Below are 10,000 nucleotides of genomic sequence, written 5' to 3' on the forward strand. Positions count from 1 at the left end.
TTATTCTCTTCATATGAATGACCCAATCCCTGACCCCACCTTAGGTCAGCTGCCCTCTTTGCCTCACTAACCTTGTTCTTTGCTTACACATTTTTCTCTCTATATCTCTCATACTTCTCTACACTAGTATTCTGCAGCCATTCTCCAAAAGCCCTTTTTTTCTCTTCCACTTTTACCTTCACTCCTTCATTCCACCATTCACTGCCCTTTCTCATGCTGCCTCCAACAAACTTCTTGCCTCTCATATCACTTGCAATCCCAACAAAATTTTCTTTTACCAACATCCACTCCTCCTCTAAATTACCAGTTTCTCTTACTTTCACTTCGTCATATGCCATTTTCAACCTTTCTTGATATTTACTTATTACCCCCAGTTCTATTAGCTCTTCAACCCTCACTAGCTCCCTTTTACATCCACCTACTCTATTCCCCCCTCATTTGCTATAACTAATTTTCCTTCCACCAACCACCAAAAAAGTAATCAGACATACCGTTAGCCATACCCCTAAACACGTGCACGTCTTTCAATCTTCCAAACATTCTTTTAGTTATCAACACATAATCCATTAACGCACTTTCTACCACTCTTCCATTTGCCACTCTTACCCATGTATACTTGTTTTTATCTTTCTTTTTGAGAAAGCTAGAACATATCACCATCTCTTGCTCAGCACACATGTCTACCAGTCTCTCACCACTCATTTTCACCTGGTACGCCATACTTCCCAATGACACCTTTTACCTCTCCAGCGCCCACTCTAGCATTTGAGTCACCCGTGACAACCACATAATTCCTTCTACCCACTCCTTCTACACACCTAGTTAATTCATTCCAGAACTCATTTTGCTCCTCTTCACTTTTCTCACAACTTGGCACATACGCACTGACAAAAGCCCAATATTCCTCACCCAACCTAACCTTTACCCACATTAACCTGGATGATATTTCCTTCCAATCCACTACTTTACCTGTCATCCATTCACTCAGCAATAAAGCCACACCTTCTCTTGCTCTTCCTCTTTCAATCCCAGATACTCTACCATACATTTCACCTACATCACTTCACCTTTCCCTTTTATCTTTGTCTCACACAAAGCCAATATATCCATCCTTCTATTCCTAAACATACTTCCAATCTCACATCTTTTACTCTCTATCGTACTACATCCAAACACGTTCAAACACCCCAAAACTAGAGTGCAGGGAGCAATCACTCTCTCCCCAGCTCCACCTCTTTGATGTCTCACAGGATTATAATACAGGAGAGGGGGTTCCCAGCCCACTCGTCCCGTCCCTTTTAGTCGCCTCTTACGACACGCAGGGATACGTTGGCGCTATTCTAATTGTTTTTATGACCCCCTTCCAGTTAGGGTGTCAGGCAAATTTCTCGAAATCAATTGCGCTAAGGTAAATTTCTCGAATTCAATTGACCGAAAATTTTATAGAACTATCATTTTCTTGAATGTCAATTACTCGTAAACAAACAAGTAAATTTCTCGAACACAATCGAAAGTATTCCATAAGCGCCAAATACAAATTTATAAAGAAGCTATTAGCATTACGTGATATCTTGTATGTACGGCGTACGTATAATGTACGATACACTGCGTACGTATTTGTGATCACACTATGCGTCATAAAAGATATTAACTTTATTTTTTTTAGATAAAATAATGTAGTATGGAAAAACAAAGTAGAAAGAAAATGAGTGAAACTAAAACAAGTAAAAATCAGAAAATAAAAAGAGACGAAGAGAGGCCAGTCGAAGAATATCTACGAAGTGTAGCATACCACATTTCATTTTGATTGATTAAATTTTAATACTGTATTCCATTCTAAATGATAATATTTTTATACATGCAATAAAATTTTAACCTTTGTATATTTTTTATACCTTCATTTACAAAAATTTTTTAACATTTATGTTTGTGAACGCAAAAGCATATATTTTTCCTTGAAATACATGAAAATTTTTCAAATCAATTTTCTCGACAAAATAGATATCAGTTTTCTAGAAATGTGGGATTCGAGAAAATGATAGTTCGAGAATTTATTTTTCGAGCAATTGAGTTCGTGAATTTGACTTTAGAGAAATGGCATTCGAGAAATTTACCTAATATATATATATATATTATATATATATAGATATAGATATAGATATATATATATATATATATATATCTATATATATATATATATAAATAGATATATACTATATATATATATATATACATATATATATATATATATATATATGCAGTATATATATATATATATATATGGTACCAACCGTATTTCACACAATTGTACATAATTCCTTTTGTATGTATTATGCTTGTATCTTCGCTCTTCCTTCGCACTAAAACGAACATGAAAATTCATGTCTGGTTTTTCCTCTGTAATATTGTCTGTCTGGTGAACTTGTTATGTCCTGTTGCCTTGAGGTTTTGTATATAAGGAGAGTGTTCTACAATAATATAAATCAGTCGTTTCCAACCTGCCTTTGAGTTCACAACCTTGCTCGGCGCCGTCACATTGGTGACCCCGGAAGTCGACTCGCTCCCACTGCCTTCCACTCCCACCTCCCTCGCCCCTCCATCGTTGGTACTATGACGGAGACGGACTCTACTACAGCTGTTGGTGCTGCGGCCGCCCCATTGAAACTTGAACCGTTCACCACCGGAGTGGCGTTTGCTTGGTTTCAACGCGCAGAAGTCCACTTCCGTATCAAGGGCGTGACTCGCTCAACCACCAAAGCGGATTATGTTCTCGCGGCGATACCCGAGGACACCTTCCCAGAAATATCCGACTGGCTTTGTGAACAAGGAGACACCCCAATAGCGTATGACGCCCTCAAAACATACCTTCTGCAGCAGTACTTGCCGTCGCCAGCCGCCCGTATAGCAAAGCTTTTTCAGCTCTTGCAACAACCGTTGGGGGACCAAAGGGCTTCGCTTGCCCTCAGGGAAATGACCAGTATCGCTCGCCTTCAACCTGCCGCAGACGGCTCTCCTCGTGAGGTGAACCTACTTCGTGCCCTTTGGATACGCCGTTTACCCGATCCTGTACGCGCTGCCATACCCGATGTCGATAGTTTACCCATAAAGGACTTGATGACCAAAGCCGACGCCCTTATGGACAGCCACTTCAAGACCTCCATCAACGCCTCCACCCCTGACGAAGAGGATGCCTATTCAAAGTCAACCGAAGCTGACATGAATGCCGTAGGACATACACGCCTACCCTGTGACATGCCGAAGCGGCGACAAAGCCGCCCACCACCCACCAATCGCTCTCGCCCCAACGAACGACTTCTACAGCCACTTACTACCTCCCATCCGCCGCAGTTTTGCTACTACCACTTCAGATTCGGGGCAACCGCGAAGAAATGTGCCAAGGATTGTCAGTGGCCAAAAAATGTGTAAGTAGGCCATCGCTTGTGGCGGTGGCCTCCCATGTTTCTAATCTTTTCTTTTTACAGGATGCAGGAACGGGCGTGCGATTTTTGGTAAACACGGGTGGTTGTCGTTCTCTTTTGCCAAGGAAATTCTTCAAGGCACGACGTAGTCTGTCTACATCTTCCGACGTCCGCTTGGTAGCTGCCAACGGATCTGCGATACCCACCTACGGTTACGAGAACCTCACATTATCGTTCGGAAACGGTAAATTCAATTGGAAGGAAGTTTCTCGTTGCTGACGTCACAATGCCAATCCTCGGTGCGGATTTCCTCTCTCATTTCCACCTTCTGGTCGATGTCGCCCACCGACGATTGGTCAATGCAGACTCGTACTTGTCGACACCTCTTCAACCCGCCCCCTCTAACCTCGCTCTCCACATCAGCGCACCCACGGATGCCTACGCCCACCTCCTCATGTCGTACCCGGAGTTTTTCCGTACAGAACTTCGCCAAACACCCACGGTTCCTGCCAAGCACGGTATTTATCACCATACCAAGACGACGGGACCCCCAGTCTTCGGAAAATTCAGACGTCTGGCACCGGAACGATTGGCAGCCGCCAAACAGATGTTCGCCGAAATGGAGAAAATGGGCCTTTGCCAAAAGGCCTCCAGCCCATGGTCGTCACCCTTACACATCGTTCTGAAGAAAGACGGCTCCCTCCGTCCGTGCGGGGATTAGAGGCGCCTGAACATGCAAACAGAACCGATCATTACCCCTTCCCAAACATTGCCGATTTGACCTCCTACCTGCACAAAGCGAAGGTTTTCTCTACGCTCGACCTCCTGAAGGGGTATTATCAGGTGCCTATGAACCCAGAAGACATCTCCAAGACCGCCATCACCACTCCGTTTGGTATATACACCTTCAATTACTCCTGTTTTGGCCTTCGTAATGCTGGGGCAACGTTTCAACGTCTCATGGAGGGCATCTTAGGGGACCTCCCTTACTGTGTATGTTATGTGGACGACATACTTGTGTTCTCCTCCTCAAAAGAGGAACACCTCCGTCACTTGCGCATCGTGCTCGACCGCCTGCAACAAAACGGCCTTTTAGGTCCGGTACGACAAGTGTACCTTTGGCGCCAACGAAGTGTCGTTCTTAGGGGCCCGTATCACTCCTAAAGGAGTCCATCCCCTCCCTGAGAAGGTAGCAGGCCGTTCAGAACTTCCCCGCGCCCTCGACCGTCAAAGCTCTGCAGGAATTCTTGGGCATGATCAACTATTATCACCGTTTTCTGCCAGCCATTGCCGCCACTCTTGCTCCCCTCTACGCCTCCCTCAAGGGCAAGCCAAAGGACCTGAATTGGGGTCCCCTTCAAGAAGCAGCCTTCTGCAATGCAAAGAAGGCCCTAATCAACTGCTGCGGCTCTCACTATTCCTATCCCACACGCCCCTCTCCTTCTTTCCACCAATGCCAGCGACGTCGCTATTAGTGCAGTACTCGAGCAGGTGGTTAAAGGCTCGCCCCGCCCATTGGCCTTCTTCAGCAGAAAACTGTCCAAGGCAGAATCGGGTTATTCTACCTTCGATCGAGAATTGCTGGCGGTGCACTTGGCTGTCCGTCACTTTCGTCATTTCTTAGAAGGTACGCCCTTCATCATTCGCACAGACCACATGCCTCTGGTGCACGCCTTCACTCGACAGTCTGACGCCTGGTCCGCCCGTCAACGCCGACATCTCTCGCCGTGGTTGAATACAATTGCACCCTCCAATACGTCCCTGGGAAAATGAATCCCGTTGCCGATACCCTGTCAAGAAACACGTTGGCTGCCGTTCAACTGGGATTGGATTACAAAACCCTGGCTGAAGCCAACGACAGGATCCAGAGTATCCAGCTTGTAGGACATCCGGCACGTCCTCCGTTGGGAAGATTTTCCCCTCGAAGACTCCAACACCACCCTCCTCTGTGACGTCAGTACTGGTAGACCGCGACCTTGGATTCCTGCTCCCATGTGCCGACAGGTGTTTGATTTCATTCACAGCCAAGGATGCTAAGGATTGGGTCTGCGCTTGTACTTCTTGCCAAACTTCCAAAGTACATCGACACACGGATTCAGGAGTGGGCACCTTTCCTCAACCTCAGCGTCGTTTCGCACACATTCACGTCAACGTTTTAGGCCCCCTACCACATCACAAGGACATCGTTACCTGTTTACCGTCATCGACCGCTCCACTCGTTGGCCTGAAGCCATTCCCATGGAAACTGCAACGTCCGCCTCATGTACATCTGCCTTACTCTCTGGATGGATTTCAAGATTTGGTATCCCTGAGCATATTACTTCTGACAGGGGAACCACTTTCACCTCTCAATTGTGGACGTCATTAGCGAATCTCCTGGGTATCACCCTACATTAGACAACAGCCTACAACCCCGCTGCCAATGGAATGGTTGAACGTTTTCATCGCACCCTCAAAGCAGCTTTGATGTCCCGCTGCAAGGATTGCAACTGGTTTACTCAGCTTCCCTTGGTCCTCCTGGGACTAAGGACCACTCCTAAAGACGCCTTCGATGTCTTGGCAGCTGAAATGGTGAATGGAGACCCGTTGGTCGTCCCTGCCGAATTTTCTCCTTCTACAACCTCCTCCGACGATCTTCAGCGCATACGTCACGTCGTGGGAAATTTACTCCGTGCCGCCAGACTTACAAGCCCCCAGCGAAGCCTCACATACCAACGGACTTGCACTCTACAACGCACGTCTTCCTGCGCAACGACACCAACAAGCCACCACTACTGCCCCCTTACACGGGCCCTTTCCTTGCGATCCGACGCAGTCCGAAAGCATTCCTCCTAAACATTCGGGGCAAAGAAGACTGAGTCTCCATTGATCGTCTAAACCTCCTTATCTTCTGCCAGATGACCCCGCCTACAGTTCGCCTCTCTAGATCAGGGCGTCCTATTTAACATGTACAGTATGTCATCTTTAGGGGGGGGGGGGAGCCATGTACCAACTGTGTTTTACACAATTGTACATAATTCCTTTTGTATATATTATGCTTGTATCTTCGCTCTTCCCTCGCACTAAAACGAACATGAAAATTCATGTCTGGTTTTTCCTCTGTAATATTGTCTGTCTTGTGAACTTGTTATGTCCTGTTGCCTTGAGGTTTTGTATATAAGGAGAGTGTCCTACAATAATATAACTCAGTCGTTTCCAACCTGCCTTTGAGTTCACAACCTTACTCGGCGCCGTCACAATATATATATATATATACATATATATATATATATATATATATATTTATATATATATATATATATATATAATATATATACATATATATATATATATATATATACCGTATTTCCGTGTGATAAGACGCTACAAGTGGTAAGACGCACCCTTAAATTAGCAAGGCAGTTTCAGGAAAAAAAAAAAAAAGGATTTTAAAAAATTCTTAGCACAAATCCCTAGTCAGCGACTCTAGCGTGATTATTGTCTTGCACTGTAACTTTTCTTATTTGGGTGTATTATGAAATGTGTAAGTTTAATAATGATTAGGTATATGCCGATTATCCCAATTTTATTACATATTCAAATAAGAAACCAATAAACCAGTCGTGGTTTCCACCACAACTATACGTTTAGTCATAGTGTTTGGTGTTTCAAATGTAGTTTACATAAAAGTAGCGTTGCCAAAGGTTCATAAATTTTGTTAAAGAGGTAAAATTCTAGTAATATTTCCAAAATTTCTCATATAGCCTATATATTCTCACACAAAATGTAATTATTGATTAAAGAAATCTAGACATTCTTTTAGGTGGAATAATTTTGCTACTGTTTATGTGATTCTCGGTCTAGTTACTTTTCTGCAAATTGGTAATACTGCAATCAACAAACAGAAGTTTTTTCCAAGGTCGTATTCAGCAACTGTCTGTTTGTATTATTTCGTAACTCAGGCAACAGTCGTTATCAATATATTGCCTTATTAAAAAATATCAACAAAAAATAAGAAAATAGATTTATACTTCATAAACAACTGATATCTAATAGCGTCATCTGCTATGAGATCATTAGTTTGGCATGTTTTCTTGTAGAAGGGGGTAGGCAAGTTATCATCTGATAACCAAAAAAAAAAAGAAAGAAAAATAGAAAAAATTGCTACTGTACTTCATTAAATGAAGTGCAATATAAAGATAAATGAATTTGTTACATATGAATGATAATTATAGGTTTATATTCTATCTCGTCAGTTTGAGTGCTTGTATGTCAATAGTTGGGTGTTTGAAGGGTGTCAAACTCCCTTATACAACTTTTTCTTTAGTGTTAAGACGCAGGGTGATTTTTGGGGGCTTTTTTCGTGGAAAAAGGTGCGTCTTATGACACGGGAAATACGGTATATATATATATATATATATATGTATATATATATATATATATATACATATATATATAATATATATATATACATGTTGTCCAGGCACATGCCACCAGTTGAGATACTACAACTAGAGAAGTATGGGGTCTTTTGACTGGCCAGACAGTACTACATTGGATCCTTCTTTCTTGTTACGGCTCATTTACCCTTTGCCTACACATACACCGATTAGTCTGGCCTATTCTTTACATATTCTACTCTGTCCTCATACACCTAACAACACAGATTACTAAACACTTCTTCTTCACACAACGGGTTAACTACTGCACTGTATCTATTCAGTGGCCAGTTTCCTCTTGGTAAGGATAGAAGAGGCTCTTTGGCTATGATAAGCAGCTGTTCTAGGAGAAGGACACTCAGAAATCAAACGGTTGTTCTCTAGTTTTGGATAGTGCCGTAACCTCTGTACCATTGTCTTCCACTATCTTGGGTTAGGGTTCTCTTGCTTGAGGGTACACTATATATATATATATATATATATATATATGTATATATGTATATGTACCAGTGCCCACCAGACCATCCATAGGAAAAGGTGAAGATCGAATTAGTAGAAATTGTTACCCAAATACTACTTCAGTTATGCTAAGAAAAGAGGAGAGCCATACAGGACATTGCATACAGAACTTTCTATAATTTCAAACCACACAAAGTTTTTTCCCCCATTTTTTCTAAAAAAGGATATTGAAATCTTGAAAAATCTAGGTAAAGACCCAACTATAATCATAAGTAAACCGGAATAAAGGTCATGGGATTGTAATACTGGATAAAGCTGATTATGTAAGGAAAATGGAAGATATTTTAAATGATAGGTCTAAGTTCAGAGAGTTGGTGTCGGAGGACCCCTTAATTCGAACTTTAAATATGGAGAATAAAATTAACTACAGAGTTCGTAAGTGGAAGAAGGATGGCATATTGTCAGACGAAACAGCTTCAACAATAATGGCAACAGGAACGCAACCTGGTATTATGTATGGTGCCCCAAAGATTCACAAAAGAGGTATTCCTCTGAGACCAATTCTCAGCGCTATTATACCTGCTCCTATGACCTGTCAAAACATCTAGTAACTAAGCTCGCCCCTCTCACAGTAAATGAATATACACTGAAAAATACTTATGAATTTGTAGACTTGATTAAATCTGTCGGAGATGCAAATAACTATGTTATGTGCAGCTTCGACATTGAAAGTTTGTTCACTAACATTCCTTTAAGAGAAACACTGGAGATAATTCTTGAACAGCTTTTCCCTAACCCAGAGGACATTTTCGAAGGTTTCAGTAAAAAACAATTTAAAATACTATTAGAACTAGCTACCACTACATCCACATTCATGTTTAATAACAAGTTATATGAGTAAGTAGATGGAGTAGCAATGGATCGCTGTGTGGACCAACCTTGGCAAATATATTTTTATGTTATTGTGAAGGGAAATGGTTGAATGATTGTCCTGTGGATTTTAAACCTTTTTGTACCGGTCGATATGTAGACGATACATTTTTACTTTTCAAAAATTTAGATCATATAAGCCAGTTTTTAGATTATTTAAATACAAAGCATCGTAACATAAGATTTACGAAAGAAAATGAACAGGATGAATCTTGCCTTTTCTCGATGTCTTGGTCTCTCGGAAACATAATACATTTGAGACCTCAGTATTTCGAAAAAAACACTTTTACAGGACTAAGCACTCATTTTTTAAGCTCCGAACCAAAAATCTACAAAATTAATTAGATAAAAACACTGTTATATAGATGTTATCATGTATGTTCAACTTATCTGGGGTTTCATGAGGAAGAAAATTTTCTAAAATCATTTTTTATTACCAATGGGTTCCCTCTGAACCTCTATTATAATCAAGTCAAGAAGTTTTTAGATAAAATTCACAGTCAAAATTTAACAATTCAAACAGTCAGTAAGAAAAAGTTATATGTCTCCTTTCCGTACTATGGTTATGTTTCGGAGAGACTAAGAACAGAGGTTATGAGTGTTGTGGGGAAATGTTATCCCCACATGGATTTAAAATTAATTTTTACTAACAAGTTCTCAGTTGGCTCACTGTTTAAATATAAGGAGAGTCTACCTACTCCCTTGTGTTCCGGTGTCATATACTCTTTTCAATGTGCACTCTGTAATGAGTGCTACACTGGAAGCACGTCTAGA

The sequence above is a fragment of the Palaemon carinicauda genome, chromosome 33, assembly GCF_036898095.1.
Source record: "Palaemon carinicauda isolate YSFRI2023 chromosome 33, ASM3689809v2, whole genome shotgun sequence".
NCBI lineage: Eukaryota > Metazoa > Arthropoda > Malacostraca > Decapoda > Palaemonidae > Palaemon > Palaemon carinicauda.